Source organism: Cebus imitator, unplaced genomic scaffold (assembly GCF_001604975.1).
Source record: "Cebus imitator isolate Cc_AM_T3 unplaced genomic scaffold, Cebus_imitator-1.0 Scaffold46, whole genome shotgun sequence".
Lineage (NCBI taxonomy): Eukaryota > Metazoa > Chordata > Mammalia > Primates > Cebidae > Cebus > Cebus imitator.
In genome coordinates this window covers 2,659,055-2,680,866 of record NW_016107361.1, presented here as the reverse complement: position 1 = coordinate 2,680,866, position 21,812 = coordinate 2,659,055, and the positions used below count along the sequence as shown (strand labels likewise).

General features: G+C 36.8%; 1 non-coding gene and 1 pseudogene across 1 annotated transcript; one reads left to right on the top strand and one right to left on the bottom strand.

Moving 5' to 3' along the window:
• Positions 1 to 5,098: 5,098 nt before the first annotated feature.
• LOC119470998 lies at positions 5,099 to 5,262 on the top strand. Its single transcript, XR_005199987.1, has one exon. It is a non-coding gene; the product is annotated as a U1 spliceosomal RNA (small nuclear RNA).
• Positions 5,263 to 9,223: 3,961 nt separating this feature from the next.
• Positions 9,224 to 21,812, bottom strand: part of LOC108303356 — a 27,130-nt pseudogene continuing 14,541 nt past the window's right edge.

Sequence of the window (21,812 nt, the reverse complement as noted above, 5' to 3'; positions counted from 1 at the left end):
AAAAAAAAAAAAAGAAAAGTGAACAAAAAAGAAGAAAAAAATAGATATTAGATGTAATAGCAGAATAAAAAAGAAATGACCTTTTAGATGTGAGCTGTCGAATAAACCAGAAATTTGAATTTAAGATGAACAAAATGTGTTACAAGAGTAGTAAGAATTGATCTTCAATAAGATGATAATCTTCTCAACAATATAGGATCACTTTATTTCAAGTACATGAATAAAGAGAGAAAATGAAGACTAATAGCGGTCTTGAGGAACGGAATGCTCACCGAGGTTGCTGGAAGGAGGAAGCCAGGAGCAAGCCAGCAAAGAAGTCTAAGACATGAGAGAGCAAAGAATCAAGGACGTTTGAACTGGTCTTTCAAAAAGCATTTAACTTCTCTGGTCCTCAATTTTCTCATCTGTAAAATGGGGGCAATCATGGTACCACCTCAAAAGGTGCTGTGAGGACAAGATGAGTTACTATATGTAAAGAACTTAAAAATATTTGGCCTAAATTAATGAGTAATACATATCTGCATTTTGAAGGAGAGTATGGTCTCTGATACTCAAGTCTCCAAGAAGTTCAGGTCAAGAAGTGTTCCTGAATTTACTTGTTCATTATTGACTATCAGAAAAGCAGTTTTGAGATAGAAGTGTGACAATAGTTCAAAGAGAGAGTGAGTGCTGAAAAAATGGAAGGTGTTGGCTTTTTATTCAGAAGTTTGATAGTGAAATGAAAGTGAGAGAAATCATTTTATAAAGAGTAAGCAGCTATGACACGATTCCAAAGTCCTAAGAGAAGGATCAGCAAGGAAGAAGGGGTAAGGATGACAATGGAATGAGTTTCAGCCTAAGATTTTCATGGAAGTCAAAAAAAAAATCCAGGACGCATAGTAGTTTATCTTATGGAGCTGAATGCTTTTTCTGCATGTGAAGTAAACGTATGCTAAGAGGGAAAAGGATGCATTGAAGTAGAGAATAAAATATATAATGAAATTCAGGACCAATGGACACAATCTTATCAGGAAAATTGGAGAGACCAAATGAAATGAAGACAAAGTTACCGAAAGCTGTAAAATACTAGAAAATGTCAAATTTTTGTGTATCTTATTGAGACATCTACTATCTCAAGAAATGTCTACTTCAAGTGCACCCTAAACACTATCCTGGGATTGAGTCAAGAAATTATTTCCATCCAGTTAGGACTTCGTAGAACTGGATATCTGCCAGAAATATATATTCTAAAATTGCTTATCTCAGAAAGGATTTTAGTTGTTATTCATAGGGTGAAGTTCCAGCATATACACAGTTAACTTATATAAATTTGACCTTTAAATGCTTTGTAAAAATAATAATTACAATAATCAAAAATTTGTAATTATTATTTGTAATTATTATTATTATTTGTAATTATTGTAATTACAAATAATATGTAATCATTATTTGTAATTATTAAAATATTAAATTATTATAAAAATTTGTAATTAATATTACTATTAAAATAATATGTAATTATTATTATTTGTAATTATTATTATTAATGACAGCTCCTGTCATTCCATTCTATGAGGTTAAAGAGTGAACACAAAATGAGAGCTATGTCCCAGAGTGTTTCTCACAACAATGAGATGTCATTTTGCTAAGTAGTATTCTAGTTCACACAAGGTGGCTTGTAAACTCTAGCCAACTTCTCTTTTGGCACTTAACCACACACATACACACACACACACACACACACATATCTTTTTTTTTTTTCTGCTAGACTACAATATTTGTTGCTCTTGGCTTCCTGGCTGTCCCAACCCTTGTTAGTACCCTGATCTCCCTTTGGGTGGAATTTCCCCATGATTAAGTTTCTCATGGGACGTCAGTTTCTATCTCTTGTTGCTGATGGTTTGTCCCACCAAAAAGAAAAAATATATTTCTTTGTCTGCGTCCTGGTACAATTAAACAGGGGACAACATCATCTGAGCTCAATCCACTAGAACTTTCAAGCAAAAGAAAAGGATGCAGAGACAGAATAGCGATTTGAAGTCCAAATCTAGTATAGCAGAAGCGCTGAAGCACAGACCAGACTCTATCCATGGAGCCTGGCCTTTGAATGCCTCATGGTTTTCACCCATTTATCAAATCCTATTGCCCATTGTTTCCCAGTAAAGGATAATCTCTTGATAATCTTCTAATAAACAACTGTTTTGCTTAAAAAAAAAAGTCAGTGGCATTTTTTGTAACCTGTAAACAAAATATAATAAAAATAATGCTCACTCACACTCTGAAGGAAGAGTTTACCATGTTTGATCTATTAAGAGGCAGAACATCAATCAATATCACAGGTGGCAACTGCTTAAGAGAATTTCATATACAGTTCTAATTTGAGATTTTGCCTTGCATACTGACATTGGACCCTAACTTCTACTTAGTAAGTATTTCTAATGCAGTATCACATATCATAGGGAAATGTTGGAAACAACCTAAATATTCTACATAGGAAAGTCTCTAAAAAATAAAAATCTATAGGCTACACAGGGATTATTATGCAACTATTAAAATTGCATTATTAAACAATATAAAATAATATTTTAAATGTTACTGTTACATTATTACCAAATCATTTGGCAAGTATGACCCCATATTTACTCATTATCCTTAGAAAAATGACTGTCTTGTATGTTTTGTGGGTTGATGAGTAAGTTTCTTCTTTACAATTTTACTTATGTATAAGTTCCTTACAATGAACATATATTGCTTTTGTAATTAGATCTTTAACAGTCTAGCAATGTTATTGTAAATAAGTAAGAAAAGTTCCTTGTAGTATCTTAGTGCCTAATATTTTTTCTCTTTTATTTTCTTCCCAAATTAGTCTTTATTTTTCAATCCATCTTAAAAGAGTGAAATCCTCTTTTCTTATTATAACTCAAGCTATGGAACATTAAATTTATGAAATATTTTGAATAACAAATTATTCAAAATATTTTGAATAATTTGTTATTGTTTTGTGTAGACATATTTCATCAAGATATTGTTTTAAAAAACTTGCTTTTTGCTTTTAGTTTTGCTTCAGGAATTAAGACTCAGAAAAAGTTCAGCTTTAGATAGAAATTCCCTCATTTTGTCATTCCTTGTTTTCTACATAGCAGACAAGCGACCCATGTCTTAGTAATTATATGCCCACATATAGAACTCAGAAAACCAATTTTTTATAAAAACAATATTTAACCATGGCTGAAAATACTTTTCAATGGGCCCTTGAAAATACTCTTATTATTTTCATCAGTTATTACTGATGCTTTTCATCGGTTATTACTGATGATTTTGGTATGGGTACTCAACTCAGAAAAATATCCACCTGTAGTTCTGCATGCTACATTTTATCACTGATTTTCAGGAAAAAAAAAAGTACTGCACACAATAATTATTTTCTATTAATTATTTACTTCTTAGGGTGATAAATGTTCCTGTTGCCTCCATTTATTAAGTAGAATTTTCACAAAACCCTTGTTCAGTGAGTATATAATTCCTATTTTACAGATGAGGAAAGATAGGACCTTTCTGGAATACATTCTACCTATCAGTCTTTCTGATCTAACTTACTGATTTGCAAATTATCTATTCTCATAACTCATTTCAGAGCATGAAATGGAAATTGTGGACCCATACATACAGAAGAAGATGGGAACAGTTGGCTATTCAAGTTGGGTCTCAGAAGGCAATACTTTGGGAAACTCCACCACGGTCCACAGTTTGGTCTTTTTTATCCATGTGTCTGCAACTTGGCAAAGCAACCCCTCTATATTAAAATTCATTACAAAGTAATGAATGGTACTGAAAATAGAAGAGTTAATTAGACTATAATATAAAGAATCATCTAGTAGAGCAGTGTGCAGTGGCACTTGCCTGTACTTCCAGCTACTCGGGAGACTAAGTCAGGAGAATCACTTGAGCCCAGGAGTTAGAGGATGAAGTGCACTGTTATGGCACCTGTAAATTGCCACTCCAACCTGGGCAACATAGTGAAACCCCATCTAAGAAAATAAAAAAGAGTCGTTTAGCATAAGCTAGAATGTTAGGATGTATTATATTATGAGACATTTCAAGTCAGTGAAAATATGATGGGTTATTTAACATATTTAAGATATATTTACATGTATATTTAACAACATATTAATGATTTTGGAAAAATAGTATATTACTATTTCAAAAAATATATATTTTAGAAAAATTGAATGTATAGACATTTAAAAATTTTAAGAATCATAAAAGCACTAGAATAAAATATAGGTTAATATTTCTTAAGTGCAATAGTAAAGACAGAAATCATAAAGTTTAAAACATAAAAAATACAATTAAAAAAGGGACAAGCTGAGTAAAATATTTATAGAAAATTGACAATAAAAAAGTTGCTATCCTTACATATGAAAAAAGTTTATGAAATTAAGAAACAACCCCCAGGTAAGAGGAATCTGTGAGATACTTTTCACATACCCACATCCCCCAACACACACACACACAAACTTCCTGCTCCAAACATATATAAATAATTGATCAAATAATTTTAAATATAATTTTAAAAGACATAGCTTTAATTTTTTAAAAAAATAAAATGGTAACACGTCATTGTAGTTCAAAGATAGAACCAAATACCAAAGGAGCAGGTTGGGCTAAAGCCTTCTGGACTCTGGATCTGGACACAGGAGAGGAGATGACTGAAGTGACATTCCCATGAGAAAATGAAAACTCAAAGTGACCCACAGAGACCAGGGGGCCAGCATTAAGTTAATTTTTTGGCAACTGGACAGAGATTAGGTTTCCTTTGTATACAAAGATAGACTTTTTAAAAAGCTGTTGTCTTTATGCAAGGACATTGCTTTCATAAAGTTTTTTAATGAGGAAAGTAAGAGAAAGCAGAAATGATCATCTTCCAGCTAGAAATTGAACAAACCTAGTCATAATCTAAAATGGCACAGGAGTTTTAAACCTTGGACGTAGTCTGGTTTAGGAGTGAAAGCTTCATGGAGCTGGAAGGAGTCAGCTTCCAAATAATATTATATTTTGAGAGGTAAATATTTAAGTATGAGTGAAAAATCAAAGAAAAATGTTCTGGGGACAACACCTCATACTTACCTGGCAGGGGAGATACCATGATCACGAAGGTGGTTTTCCCAGGGCGAGGCTTATCCATTGCACTCCGGATGTGCTGACCCCTGAGATTTCCCCAAATGTGGGAAACTCGACTGCATAATTTGTGGTAGTGGGGGACTGTGTTCATGCTCTCCCCTGGTCTCTTAAAAAAAAAAAAAAAAAGAAAGAAAAATGTTCTAATCAAGATAAGTCTGCATATTACACTTTCGTTACACATGAAGAAAATCCATAAATACAGCCAAGAAAATAACTAGATTATCTTGATAAAAAGAAAATAAAGCAATCCAAAAATGATTTTAAAATAAGCGTTCTGTTGTATTTAGGGATAAAACAAAACTAAAGGGAAAAGGAAAAGAATAGAGAAATAAACTAATATAAAATATAAATGGATACAAATATAGTTATTAATTGAAAATAGAATATACTGAAATATACTCTAAATAGAAGTCAAAGAGAAATTAATCAGAATTGAGCACAATAATAATGAATTTACCAAGAAAATATCACAGTGAGAAAAGAAATTAAAAGTTATGAAAAAGCACTTAAAATATTCTAATGAAAAACATTTTAAACCTACTTTTAATAAACATTCCAACAGAAGAGAACAGAGGGAATAACAGGGTTTTTTTTTTCTACATTCTAAAATATAATGCTAAGACTATTTTATAAGGATTTGAATATTCACAGTGAAAACACATACTAAAAAGCGTAAAGACTACCAGATTACAAAGAGAGCTTTCTCACAAAGGGCTGACTTAGACTCAAAGCAGACATGTCACTAGCAACAAAATCTAGAAGAAAAGTAGTCACAGATTCAAAGTGGTAAGCTAAGATAACTGTCAACCTAAAGTTCCTTATCTGAATAAGTTATTATTTTCAGTCAATGAAAAATAAATATACTTTCAGGCTTCCAGTCTAAGAAGCTTTATCACCCACAAGACTTTGCTAAAAGAATGATTAATAGGGCTCCTCACTAGAATGTTCATAATAAGACTGTGTGTAGAAGTAAATATTATTATGAACTGAAGTATCTATGGACCGAAAAATAGATTTTACAAATATGGTAATGAACATTATGTAGCTGTGAAAATGAATGAACTAAAACTTCATTTAATCATAGTTTTCTTATTGAGATCTTAGAACAATTGTTCTGAAGTTTAAGATGGATTCTTTTAGAACTACAGGTGAATATTTCTCTGGGTTGAGTGCCCATATCAAAAACATCAGTAACAATATAATTATCATGCATTAACTGCTAGCACAACTGTAGCTCCAAAAACATGAATAACAATAATAAAAACAAATTAGTAAGAGTCTAGGAGATTGAGGATATGGCACATTGAAAATTATTTTCAGCCATGGTTAAATTAATGTTTTTAAAAATTGGTGTTCTATTTTCCACATGTGGATATATGATTACTAAGATGTGTCATTTGTGTTGCTATCTGGGAAATATGAGTATAATTCTTAAGCTTATAAGTTATTTGATTATAAGTTATAAGTAACCTTTTTATTTCATTCTTGCATTTAATCATGTAAAAATGATACATGAAATGAAAGTTTATTACTTTCATTTTTATTATTACCCAGAAAGCTGCCTTTAATAGTTAGCTTTGAGGGTTTTTTTTAAACATAGGTAAAAAGAAAAGAAGTCAGTCATATACTTCTCGCTATCAATAGAGAAGAAAAATACCAGTGCCTCAAGAGCAAATTTTTTCTGGTACTAAATTCTAAAGATAATTTTCTGCATGGTGCTCAATATAGGTAAAATTAAAGATAAGAATAACGTTAACAATGACATGCGTATAGAGAATGTAATAGAGAGTTTTCAATATTGTTTCCTGTACTCATCTTCAAAAAGTGAAAGAGAGAAAGGAAGGAAGGGAGACAGGAAGGGGAAGAGAGAGGAAAGAAGGGAAGAAGTTAAAGGAAAGGAAATAAGGAAAAAAGAAAAGAAATATAATTGTCCATTTTAAAATAACTAAAAGAGGAAAAAGTCATACTATTAAGAATCAGTGAAATAGATCAGTGAAAGCAATTTTGCAAAACACTAGGCTCCCACTGCCCAATTATTTCCTGGTAGTCTGATTTAATTGAGGTATATAATTTAAAAATCATGGAGAAATAGAGTAATCTTAATTCATGTATCATAAGCATCACTTCTCTTTTTATGTTAGCTGAAGAGTAGACAGTACAAAGATATGATTGTTACTCACAGTCAGCTATGTGATATTTTTGTTGCTAATTAAAGTAAATTTGTATGCTGCAGAAAGTACAAGACCATGTAATAAAATAAAAGGAATTAGAAAAACTGAGGAGACTATGGAGACTTTCTGCTGATGCAGATATCAAGCTTCTTCCAGTCCTGCTTATATATTTGGGGAAATATTTCAATGGAATATAATAATAAGACAAAAATAAATTTTCTTCTTACTCTTTTGATAGAGGCAGTAATGAAACTCAGGGGGCTATGTATAAATGCACAGAATGTGTCACATCTTTATCATTGTCTTGATTGCCAGAATACTCGGTAATTAAAACTAAAATGAAGTCAGAACTGCCATAAGAGTACCTCCAATTTTCCCTGAGTTTTGTCCTCAGTTGAGTCTCCTGCTTTTAATACAATATTCTGTCAGGTTGCTTGTTTTGCATACCTGAGTGTGACTGCAATAATCAGGTATAGCACACCAATCCCATTGCTGACACAGCATAATGTAAGAAGGTGATCTTCAACCTTTAGAATGAAAGCTAAGAACACCTTATCATACATGCTTAAATACAATGAACTATGCAGATTCTGAGATGAGTTCTAGTAATCCATTTCCAGTTTACTCTCATGAAAAAAGTGCTTGGAACAGTTTACAATGTGGTTAAGGAAATACTCTCCATTCTACAGCTCCTATTTCAAATTAAATGACTTCTCATTCTTTATCATTCCTAGCTGAGAGTCTTTTTCTAGCTGTACGAGCCTTTTTTTGCTCAATATTGAGTTCTTACTGAGTCAAGTTTGAGAACTGCTGTCATAGGTTGTGTAGGAAATCCTTCCTAGTGTATTCCTAGTTTAGGAATGATTTCCTACATAACCTATGACATCAGTTCTCAAACTTGAGCAGACATCAGAATCAAAGATTGATTAAAACACACACTGCTGGGCTTCACTCCTTCAGTTTTGTATTCTGCAGATCTGAGGTGGCGCCTAAGAAATCACATTGTTGACAAGTCTTTAGATGATACTGATAATACTGGTCCAGGAACTAAACTGAGTCCACAGAATGTGGACTGCCTGCTCTGTCAACACAAATGGTTGCGTTTTGCTACAGCTCTTGGCTCCCACTAATCTCAGAACTTGTTCTCAATATAGCTATATATTTCCTATAAGACCAATGTTTCCTGTCCTTGGGGGACAGAGAATTTAAAATTTTAAATGCCTAATTGCCAAGACAGAAACTTGCTGCTAGAAATGCAAAATAAGAGCTCCTCCTCCGCTATCAATACCACGGAACTTAAAACATTCAGTAATATCACCAAAATGCTGACCAAAAGCTGTCTCCCTTGAAAGCTCAGGGTTAAGATCAGGGTTAAGACAGTACATACCCAGTACAAAGTGGTTCGCATTGAATTTAAGAACAGAGGAAGAAAAGTCTTCATTTGTCCACTAATTTATTCATTGAAGGAATGATTTATTTATGTGAAAGCACTGAACTTTAGCAATAATGAAGAGATGAACAAGACGTAAATGTCTCCAGCCTGGGTGGAGCAGACAGTGTAGGTATAATAAACGTACAGTCAGAAGAATTAAAAAGAGCTATAGGAACATACAACAAATAATCCTGACCTACTTAGAAAAGCCCATCCTCTGGAATTATATTTCAGTTGAGACCTCAAGGAAGAGTAGAAGAAAACTGCTCAAAAGTGGTCAGAGGGAACAGCACGTAGGTGGGCCCGGAGTGAGAAGTGCTCAGTTGTGCTTTCTAGAAATGAAAGGTGCCATAGCAGTGGAGGATGGCAAGAAGAAATAAATAGATAGATAAGAAGTAGAAATAAAGGAAGTTCAGACTTTAGAGCAGCTAAAGAGAGAATGAGGGAGAACGGCATAAATTCAAGTTGAAGATATCATTAAGAAAGAAGTGGGGGGCCTTGTCATCCCTGTCATTTTATCCTTGGGAACATCCTTGGGAATCTGGGCTTTATCAGGAAGATGAGGAGACACAGAAACATGAGTCCACAGAATAGGATCTTTGTTTTCATAAAAACTTTTCTGGCCACTGCGTGGAAAACATGAAAGCACCACAGAGTCCAGGGAAGAGAGGTGTCATGTGAGTGGCCTTGCCTCCAGCTCAAGCAGCTATGAATGCATCATTATCCAAGACAAAGTTGTTTTTTAGCCCACTTAGCACATGTCTGCTGTTGAGGCAGGAGTTCCTCATCCTTATTCTAATTAGACTTAAGTCAAGTCCACTCCTTTGGCCCTGAGTTTCTCATCATTTAAGTGGACATACTGATATCTGCCATTTTGCTCTGCCAATCTCCCAGCTGGCAGAGGAGCTCTCATAAGAAATAGCTTCAATTTCCCTGAGAAGTCGATTCTTCTCGTAGGCATCTGAGAAGCGCATGAGGTGCCTGGCGTGGGAGTTATAGGAGAGGATGGCGATGCGCCTCCCATGCGTCAGCGATTCTCCCGGACTTTAATGCCTCTTACCAGGAAAGCCACCATCTCCTTCATCCGCTCAAATTCCTGCTCAGTGACATCCCGGGACTGGTCCAAGGCAAACACCAACCCAGTTGGGTGCACTGGGCATTCGGGTTTCCACGTCTGCCACGTCTGTGATCTCGCACATACTGAGTAAGCTCACATGTAGAAAATGAAGCCAAGCCTTTGGCTCCTTTCACACCCTTACATCCAGGAGGTCCTGGTTCCCCAGGGGACCCCATCTCTCCTGGAAACCCAGAAGATATTGTTGTTCCTCTAGCTCCCTTCAGCCCAGTCTCTCCTAGACCACCAGGGTCCTCCGTCTCACCCTTAGGTCCACTTTCTCCAGGGAATCCTTGTTGGCCCTTTGCTCCCTTATGTCCAACACTACCATAACCTGGACTGCCATCATCACCCTGTAAGCCACAAGGACCAGGAAAGTCAACAGCTCCTTTTTCTCCCATATCTCCAGGTTCTCCTTTATTTCCTTGGCTTCCCAAAAGGCCTTGATTCCCTACCTCTCCTCTGAGCCCTGGAGGCCCCTGGGGACCTTTACTTCCCACACCTCCTTTTTCTCCTTTCACACAGCCTCTCCTTTTGAGCCCTGAGGGCCCTTAAGTCCCAGGGAGGCTTCAAGTCCATCTGGTCCTGAGATCCCCGTTCTTCCCTGTGGGCCTGTACGTCCCCTTTTGCCATTAGCTGCTGTCTTTCTTCTGGAGCCTGCTGTCCAGCTAGGGACCTGGCCAGCCTCTTCTTCCTTGTCTTCTACATTCTCCTTTCAAGCCTGCAAGTCCTTCTATGCTATTATCAACTCCAGGAGCTCCAGGATCCCCTCTCAGGCCCTTTGCGCCATGGTCACCAGGAGTCCCTTTCTTCCCTGGGCTTCCCTGGGATCCCTCATCACCCTTTACTCCTTTTCTTCCAGGAAGACCATTATCACCCTGTTCTCCATTTAATCCGTCAATTCCACTTTCTCCAACTTCTCCCTCCTGTCCATTTAGTCCGTTTCCCTTAGGACTGTTGGTGCCATAGCATCCCTTAGAACCTTGCTCTCCCACTGGTACAGGGGCTCCTCTTTCTCCAGCAATTCCCTCCTCTCCCAGGTAGCCTTCACTGCCTTTAAAACCTGGAGGTCTCTTTTTCCCTGGTGATCCAGGATCTCCCATTGTGCCATCTTCACCAATGCACTTGCAGAACAAACAGCAGTATGTCCTTTCTGCAACACTGATCAGCTGCTTTGACAGCCGGCTCCCAAGATCTCTCATGCCGATAGAGAGCTGTGTCCTGTACTCAAAGCCTTTCCCAAATTCAATATAGGGAAGATCAGCCAAGTCACTTGAATCAGCAGGTCCTTCCAAAGTAACAGTTATGATGGCTTTCAGGCTTTCTTTTCTAAGTTCATCAGATTTTTGTTCAAGTTCCTCAACATCATTATCCAATCCATCTGAAAATAAAACATCATCATCCAATCCACCTTTCCTCAAGCTGCCGATTTATTCTGAAATGTATCCCATAGAGAATGCAAGAGGTTTGCATTAAGAAGAGATGATCCTTTAACTGTTATATCCTTCAAGCTGTTCAGTATGTTTTTGCTGTAGATTTCAAACTTGGGAGAATATTTTTCTATGGCATTTGTCACTTGAAAAGCCACTCTGACCTGAGTCTCTCTGCCTGCCTCACAGCTTACTCCATTGAGGGAGCTGATGGCACATAAGATGTCTTAAAAGTAGGTTTCCATCCAAGGCTGACCTTCGAGCAAAGTCTGCCCTTTCTTCTGAGTTGAGACATCAAATCCCACCACAACATCCACGAAATAGTTGTTCTCACCCAGGTCCCAACATCTGTGCCACAGATGTTGTGAACGATCCTTTTTTTCTTTTTATCTTCTTTGGTTTGTCACAGTTGTACACTGTCAGTTTTTTCTCTGCCCCAGGGATCTGAATGAGCTGCTGGTCATCCACATCTCCGATGCTTACAGAGTAGATGTCAATGCCTCTGTGTCTCAGGGCTTCCGTGACCTGGGCCACCACTGGCCATCTGTAAGGACCAGCAGCACCTGTGGGGTACCTGTATTTATCCTGCTGCCCATGTCTGGCCAGAAGTAATGTCCCGCCTGCCTGAGTGCATTACCGGTGTGTATGTTTCCGCAGATCTGCTATGTTTTCAATCTGAAATGATATCTCCTTTTCACCTATAAAAGTTCCCAGTTGAAACTCCTGATGATAGGTATGGCTAAACTGGGCTGCTCCTATACACACTCTGTTGAGGCTAACATCGAAGTCTTGAACAACTGACACCAGAAATTCCTTCATCTTCTTGAAGTCACTTGAGTGAATGCTATTTGAACCATCCATAAGGAAAACAAGATCTACTTTGTCAATTTTACAATCTACTTTTGAAAAGTTGCAGACACTGGCTGTCACATCTGAAAATATCCCCTTTATACTTCCAAAAGCCTCCATAGAGAAGTACTTGTCACTTCATCCTGCCATGGCTAACATCTCCACGGGATTGGCGCCAGCAATCCCCACAGCCAGGACAAGAATGCCTTTGTCCAGCAAGGCTTTTGCCGTGGCATTGAGTTTATTAGCATCATGAGATTCCCCATCGGTGATCACAGTGAGGACTTGGGGGACCCCCTTTTTCAGGCGGCTGCCCTGGGCTTCAGTGAACATGTGATCTGAGAAGCCCAGTGCCTCAGCAGTATAAGTATTGCCACCCATGGGCCAGTCATTCTGGAGCACTGAAATTACCTCCTGCAAGCTCAGATCTCTCTTTCTTTTCTTCTAAAACCACCAGTTCCATCCCTATGATAACCTACTAATCCATTAACCCATGAATGAAGTAATCCATTTACCAGAGCAGAGCTCTCATAATCCAACTACCCCTTAAAGGCCTCACCTTTCAATATTGCCACATTGGGGATTATGTTTTCAACACATGAAATTGGGACCACATTCAAATCATAGCAACCTCTTAGGGCAAGCTCGGAAGTTTTTGTTACCCTCAAAAGGCAGGAAAGTAGAAGAAAACTTAAACAGTCTTTAAATAGACCTTTTATATTAGGACTGAATATTGCCTTAAGGGTCAGACAAAGCAGAAGATTCTGAGGGAATAATAGGGATTAAAAAGCAAAACGGCTGGGTGTGGTGGCTCACGCCTATAATCCCAGCATTTTGGGAGGCTAAGACGGGCAGATCACGAGGTCAGGAGATCAAGACCATTCTGGCCAACATGGTGAAAACCCATCTCTACTAAAATACAAAAAATTAGCTGGGCGTGGTGGTGCACGCCTGTAGTCCCAGCTACTTGGGAGGCTGAGGAAGGGGAAATCGCTCAAACCCAGGATGTGGAGACTGTAGTGAGCCAAGATTGCGGCGCCACTAAGTTACAGCCCTGAGACAGGAGTAAGAGAACATACCTGTGATGAGGCAGGGGTGAAAAGAGGAGAGGAGAGGTGTATTTGATGTTTATGTACCATTTATACTTATTTATTATGTATTTTGAATAGATTTACACTTACAAATAGTACCAGATTCAAAATATACAAACAAGTACATAGTGAAAAAGTCTCTTTCTTCCCCATTTTCTCTAGTTACCATTTCCTGTTCCCCTTACAAGAGTTGCCAACTTTTACTGCTTTGTTGTGTATCCCTCCAAAGATGCTCTGTTTTAAGCAAGTCAACGTAAGATTAGAGAGAGATAGATGGATAAGATAGATAAGATAGACACATACATAGATGATGATAGATGATAGATGATAGATAGATAGATAGATAGATAGATAGATAGATAGATAGATAGATGATGGATTATTCTGGTCTTTTCAAGATAGTGCCAAGTGATGGCTGTTGTCACAGATTAATTACCAAAGCGTTCTCTCTGATTCTGAAAAACACCCTGTTTGGACATATTTATGTATAAATATGCATATAATTTAGTTACACAAATAGCAGCTACTGTATACACTGTTCAGAAAGTTGCTTTTTTTTTCATTTAACAGTGTGTTTTGACAATGTACCAAAAAAATTTCATCAATGTACCAAAAAAGAGTTTCATCTTTTATTTTTATAGCTGTGTAAAATAATCTTACCCACTACATAGGTGTATCATAATTTTTTAACCAGTCTTCCTTTGATGGATTTAAGTTATTTCTTATCTTTGATTCTTATAATGCTAAAATTCATTTATTTGTGTATGGGTCATTTTACACAAATGCAAGTATCTATGTAAGGTAAGTACCTAGGCACAAAGTTGTGGAGTTAACTTTGATAGACACTGTGAAATTACCTTCTGTAGAGGTTGTAACAATGACACACCTAATTAGCCATATGTGAGAGTGACTTTCACCTATGCTTTCACTAATACAATGTTAGCAAATGTTTTTACTTTGTCTACCTGTTGAAAATGGTGTATTAATAGTTTTAGCTTGCTTTTCTCTTAGTATGAGTGAAGCTGTACATCTTTTCAAATATTTTAGAGACATTTTCAAAATTTTTTCTTTTAACTGTTTATGTCCTTGACAAATTTTCCTACTGATTTATGAGAGCTTATTTTTGAAAGAAATCTTCATTTTTTGTGGTGAGTAAAAAACATTTGCCCTAGTTTGTTCCTTGTTTTTGGTTTTGTTTATGGTATTTTTTTGTATTTGTATATATTAGAATTATTTTCTTCTATGGCTCCTGGAGTTCATGTCATATTTAGAAAGGCCTACCCCACTCTAATATTAAAATATGTTATCTCCTATTTTTGTGGTGCTTTTATGCTCCAATAATTTTTATTCTAATATATAACATTTTGTATGTGCTAAATATTACAGAAAAACTGAATGCCTAAATATTTAAATATATAAGATATCAAAGAAAACTTTGGGAACAGAAGTAATAAAAGCGGACTAGCCCTATAAGATACTGTAATACATTACAACTAGGAACTGGCATGGGTCAGACAATCAAACAGAATAAAAAATCTAGAAACAGATTTAGAGCCTAGAAAATTTTACGATTTTTAAAAATGTTCTAAGAAAGCCAGGAGCAGCGGCTCATGCCTGTAATCCTAGCACTTTGGGAGGTCAAGGAGGGCAGATTACAAGGTCAGGAGTTCGAAGCCAGCCTGGCCAACCTGGTAAAACCTTGTCTCTATTAAAAATACAAAAATTAGCCAGGCATGGTGCAGGCGCCTATGGTCCCAGCTACTCGGAAGGCTGAGGCCAGAGAATCACTCGAGCCTGGGAAACAAAGTTTGCAGTGAGTCAACATCATGCCACTGCACTCCAGCCTGAGCAACAGAACGAGACTCCATCTCAAAAAAAAAAAAAAAAAAAAAAAAAAAAAAAAAAAAAAAAAAGGTCAAAGAAAAATCCAGAAAACAGTCAAGTATTTAATATATAATGATATATAATGGAGGTGGCATTTCAAATTAGTGGTAGTAAACTGGATATTTAATTAAGAGTGTGAGGTCAGCTGGATAAAAATGGGGAAAATAAGCTGATGCTAATCCAAAGAAGTTTAAACTGAAACTGTAAAAATGGTAGAAAAAACAATTTTGTTTGTGTGTGTGTATGTATACACACACACACACATATATACACACTTTTTGTTTTTTGCTTTTTGTTTTTCTTTCAGTGGTCAGGACTGTCTTCTGCAGGGCTGCTGCAGTTTTCTGGGAGTTCACTTCAGGCCCTATTCATCTGGTTCACTCTCTCACCTGGAGATGTCACCCAAGGAGGCTGGAGAAAAGCAAACATGGGTACCTGCTCCTTCCTCTGGGATCTTTGATCTTGATGGGTACTAACTTGATGCCAATAGGAACACTCCTGTATATGGTCTCTGACAACCCCTGTTGGCAGATCTCACCCAATTGAGTGGCACGGGGACAGGACTCATTTAACAAAGCACTTTGGCTGTCTCTTTTTGGAGGGGGTGTTCTTTGCTGGGGGAAACACACTCATCAGGGCTGCCCAGATTCCTCAGAACTAGCAGAAGGGAAGACTGAGTCTGCTGGTCCATGGAGACTGCAGCCATCCCTCCCACTAGGGGCTCAGGGCCAGGGAGATCACACTTCTGTCCCTGAGGCCCTGGCTGGAGTTGTTGGAGCTCCTGCAAGGAGGCCCCACCCAGTGAAGAGGGATGGGTCAGAGTCAGGCCTGAAAAGGCACTCTGGCCACAGTTTTCCACAGGCAGCATGTTGGGCTGTGGAGAATACCTCTTGGGACTAAGCCATCCATCTGTCCTGGCTCCAGCAGGGGAAAAACATGGCCTGGAGCTATAGATATGGCTGCAGCCCTCCCGCTGCCCTGGGAGCTTAGTGTGTTGGGCAGCTAGCAGTCCCAGTGTTGGCTACTGCCCCTCCCCTAAGGAGCTCAAGCTACTCAGACATCAGGCAGCCATAGTTGTGGTGCTTGCCACTTCTCCCGCTGGTAACTCTGCAGGCTTAAGCAAATTCTAGTTGAGTGGCTGTTAAGAATGCCTGATTTCATGGTAAGGTCTCTACAGCCTGATTGCATGGGCTCAGGAGTGAGAACTTCTGATCCATAGGTGGCACTGTTCCATGGAGAAAGCACAGCTTCTCAGGCTGGATAATATGCTCACTCGCCGCCTCCCTTGGCTGCAAGGTGGGGGCTCCCCTGCCCTGTGTGGCTCTCATGTTGGCCATCAAATCACATTGCTCTTCCTCCCTCTCTGTGGGTCACGCCAGCTGTCTTGTCAGTTCTGGGACAGAACCTGGATACCTTGGTTGCTGGTGCAGGATTCACATGCTGTTATGGTTCTTATGGAAGTGAGCTTCTGATCACAGCTGCTTTTAGTGGGCCATCTTGGCCCCACCCCTTTTTTAATAAGTTCAATCCATATTGTTCCATTGTTCTTCATTTTTCTCATAGCCTGTGATATTTATTCATACCAGTAGCTACAGTATTTCATCACGTTGATGTCCTGGACACACTTCTAAAAGACTGTAAACTTCTTAAAAACATCTGAGTATCAGTAGTACTCAACACAATGCAAATCTTAGAAGGTAGAGTAGTACCCCCTTATTCTCAGGAAATACATTCCAAGACTCCCTAGTCTTGAAACCATGGATAGTACTGAACCCATATATAGCATGCTTTTCCTGTGCATACATACACATGATAAAGTTTATTCATAAATTAGACACAGGCCTCTTGAGTTTTGGAGCCATTACTAAGTTAAAATAAGGGCTACCTGAACACAAGTACTATGGCACTGTGACATTTGATCTGATAAATGAGACAGCTACTAAGTGACAAATGGGCAGGTAGTATATACAGTGTGGGTACAGTGGACAAAGGGATGATTTACTTTGGAAGCAGGATGAGACAGGACTGTGGAGATTTTATCATGCTACTCAGATTGGCATGCAATTTAAAACTTGTCAGTTATTTATTTCTGAAATTTTGTATTTAAATATGTTTGGACTGTGGTCAACTGAAATCACAGAAAGAAAAATTGGGGCTAAGAGGGGACTGTTGTAAATTGATCAAAATCACACAGCTAGTAACTGGCAGAACTGGAATTAGAATGTAAGGTGTGCAACTTTAAAGCCTGCTCTCTTTATATGATACTATGCTAGTCCCCTTGAAGCCTTCATCTGAGTACTAATCAGTGCATGCATATGAGGGTACTACCAGATACCAGGAAAAGAATCACACAAAAGGAACAGAGGGGACAATCAGCAGTGTTAACACAGAATGGGGACTAATATGTGACCAAAGTGGAAGTGATTCATGAATATTCAGTTTAAGTACTCGTAAAGTCGTTGCCTTTATCCTGGGAAAAATTTAGCCCTAGACTGCTCAGCCTCTGCCTTATAAAGCTTAAATTCAAGCCACAAAAGAAGAAAATGGTCCTATCAACTTAATTACATACCCAAACTGATATGAATACAAAATGAAATATTTGAGCCCAAGCTGTCCAGCCTCCCTGGCTCCAGCAGGGGAGAAGTAAAATATTTTTTGTATCAATCACAAGAATATCAATACAAAAGCTAAAATATTTTGTATCAATCACAATATATCAAAACAAAAATATAAAACTCCTAACAAAATCCACACTATACAAAAGTATCAGGAATGCAAGAAAAAAGGAAAATACCACCCATAATGAGGAGAAAAATCAATCCATAGAAACAAATTCAGAAATGAGAGCAATGATGAAATTAATAGAAAGGACATCATAATAAATACTCAATTCAATTGTATTCCATATGTTTACTAAAATAGAGAAAAGATTGAGCTTGTTCAATAGAAACATAGAAGATATAAAAACTATCCCAAATCATACTTCTAGCAATAAAAAAGTAACATCTGAAATTTAAAATGTACTTGATGACATTCATAGTGTATTACACTCTGCAAGAGAAAAACTAGTGAACTTGAGGATATAGCATAGAAGAAAACCAAATCAAAACACAGAGAGAAATGCTGAAAAAAATGCAAAGGAATCAGTGAGCTGTGGGAAGACTTCAGGTGGTCAAATATATATGTAACTGGTGTTCACAAAGGAGGGAGGACAGAAAAAATATTTGAAGAAATAACAGGCAAAAATTTTCCAAATATCATGAAAGCTATAGATTCACAGGTTCAAGTTCAGTATACCTCAAATGCAGGAAACATGAGAAAAATGACACAAAAGCACATTGTTTAGAAAATTTAAAAGTAATTTAGGAAGTGATGAAGAAAATAATCTTAAAAGTAGCCAGAGGAGAAAACATACCATGTGTTAATCCTGGATCATAATAAGATGGCAGTAGATTCCTTTTTGGAAATAATACCAACCATTAAACAGTAGAACAAGATCTTTAAAGTATTGAAAGGATCAACTTTCTATACCAGCAAAATATATTTGAAAATTGAAGGCAAAGAAAAAGCCTTGTTCAGGCGAACAATGGATAAAAGAATTTATTACCAACATACCTTCATTTAAAAAATATTAAAGAAAGTCTGTCCAGCAAAAGAAAAATGATTATCGGATAAAAATATAAATTTACACAAAGGAATTCAGGGCATAAAATTAGTAACTACAGGGGTAAATATACAAGGTAAACATTTCTAATTTTAAAAATCTCTTTAGAAGATAATTGACTGTTCAAACAAAATAATAACATAGGATGGGGTTTATAAAAGATGTAGAAATAAAATATATGACAGCAATTACACAGAGGCCAAGAAAGAAGAAAGAGATGTACTTGTTTGTAATGTACTTAAGCTACACATAGAATGGTATAATATTACTTGAAGGTGAACTATGATAATATAAACATATGTGCTTACTATTAACTCTAAGGCAGTCACACAAAAATAGACCTATAACTAATAAGTGAATAGAGGAATTAAGTGGAATCTAAAAAAATACTGAATTTTTTTTAAAAGGCAGTGGACAAAAAAGAAAACAAAGAAAAGATAGGGAAAAAAACTAATAGCAAGATGATAGATTTGAACTCTGTTTATCAAAAATCATATTAAATGTAAATGGTCTGAATACTTCAATTTAAAGGAAAAGGCTTTCTGATTGTATTTTTAAAAAGCCCCACAGCCAGATATGGTGGTTCACACCTGTAATTCCTGCAATTTGGGAGGCCAAGGTGGGCGAATCACTTGCAGTCAGTAGTTCAAGACCAGCCTGGCCAACATGGCAAAACCCCACCTCTACTAAAAAATACAAAAATTAGCTAGGTGTTGTCGAACGGGCACCTGTAATCCCAGCCACTTGGGAAGCTGAGGCAGGGAGAATTGCTTGAACCTGGGAGGCATAGCTTGCAGTGAGCCAGTATCATGCCACTGCACTCCAGCCTGGGCAAGAGGGCTAGACTTCATCTCAAAACAAAACAAAACAAAAAAACCCAATAGGCCAGGAGCGGTGACTCACACCTGTAATAATAGCACTTTGGGAGGTTGAGGCAGGTGAATCACCTGAGGTCAAGAGTTTAAGACCAGATTTGCCAACATGTTGAAACCCTATCTCTACTAAATATACAAAAATTAACCAGGCATAGTGTCAGGTGCCTGAAATCCCAGCTGCTCAGGAGGCTGAGGCAGGAGAATCACTTGAACCCGGTAGGCGGAGGTTGCAGTGAGCTGAGATTGCACCATTGCACTCCAGCCTGGGTGGCAGGGTGACAGTCCATCTCAAAAATAATAATAAAATAAAATAAAATATTTTAAAAGTCCTATAAAAACACTAACTTTAAATATAAGATATACATAGGTTAAAGATAATGTGTGGATAAAGATATACCATGCTATCATTAATCAAAAGCAGATAATGTGTTTATTACTATTAGACAACGTAGATTTCAGAATAAATAATAGTATCAAGAAGAAATGTTAATACAAACTATGATAATTAAAATAGCTTCATGCTGGCCCAGGCATACCTATATAGCTATAGATATATATTATAAGGCACCTGTTGTAATCAATGGGGGAAAATAAGTTATTCAAGAAAAATATTCAAATAAAAATTTGTTTAAAGAAAGATAAATAGCTTACATTTTATTCCAGAGTTAATGAGGGATCAAAGATTTAAATGTAAAAATTAAAATAATGTTCACTATTGTGAAGAAAAATTATTTCCTTGTTGTTAATACAAAATAGGTAAGACATTTCCAACTATGACACAAAAGAATCCATGAGAAAAATACTTAAGAATTTAATTAGACTTTTAAAATGATCTTCATAGAAAAAACCACTATAAGCAAAGTCAAAAACAAATGACAAATATAAGGCAGTATTTGTAATTCATATGCTAACAATGGGATAATTTTTCTAATTTAAAAAGATCTCCTTCAAATTAATAAGGAAATTACCAACAACCCTTTGGAACAGGAGTGTCTAATATTTTGGCTTCCCTGGGCCACATTGGAAGAAGAAAAATTTTCTTGGGCCACATATAAAATATACTACCATTAATGATATCTGAAGAACTAAAACAAAAATTGCAAAAAAAAATTTCATAATAGTTTAAGAAATTTTATGAATTTGTGTTGGGCTGCATTCAAAGCCATCCTGGGCCACATGCAGCCTGCAGGCAGTGAGTTGAACAAGCTTGCTTCAGAACATCCAGCAAAGCATTTAAGCAGATCATTCACATAAAAAGAAATACAAGTCATCCTTATGCATATATAAACTAAAGATATTTACTATAAACCTAAAGTAACTCTCAAAAAAAGTCAACTTGACTCACAATAAAATAAAGTCAAATTAAAACAGCACTGACAATTTGTACTTATCAGTTTGGCATAATCAGTAAGTTTGATAGCATCTTATATAGACAGGGAACTGAGATTTTCATGATATGTGATCATCTTACTGGTACTTCTATAAATTGATAACATGTAGTCAGATGATAGGTAGATAGATAATATCTATACAAATTACAAATCAACATACCTTTTAACCTAGCAATTTTACTTGTAAGAATTTATTTTATGGATAATTCACACTTGGATAAAATATACTAAATAATGAGTGAACAATGTTATTCACAGAAGCATCATTTAGAATCAAAAAGATTAAAAATAATTTTACAAAAACAAGAAAGCTAAATTTTGATATAATTTATATAAAGGAAAATCTATAAGTCAATAAACATTTCTTAGAAGCTCTTTACGAAATAGTACGGAGTAGTATCTAAGATACTATTTGAAGAAAAAAGAACTCAGAATAGTATATGACAATGTTATTTTTCCCCCCATTTATTTATTTTATTGCATTTTAGGTTTTGGGGTACATGTGAAGAACGTGTAAGATTGTTGCATAGGTACACACGTGGCAGTGTGATTTGCTGCCTTCCTCCCCATCACCTACATCTGGCATTTCTCCCCTTGCTATCTCTCCCCAGCTCCCCACCCCCCACCGTCCCTCCCCTATTCCCCCCAACTGACCCCAGTGTGTAGTGCTCCCCTCTCTGTGCCCATGTGTTCTCATTGTTCAACACCCACCTATGAGTGAGAACATGCGGTGTTTGATCTTCTGCTCTTC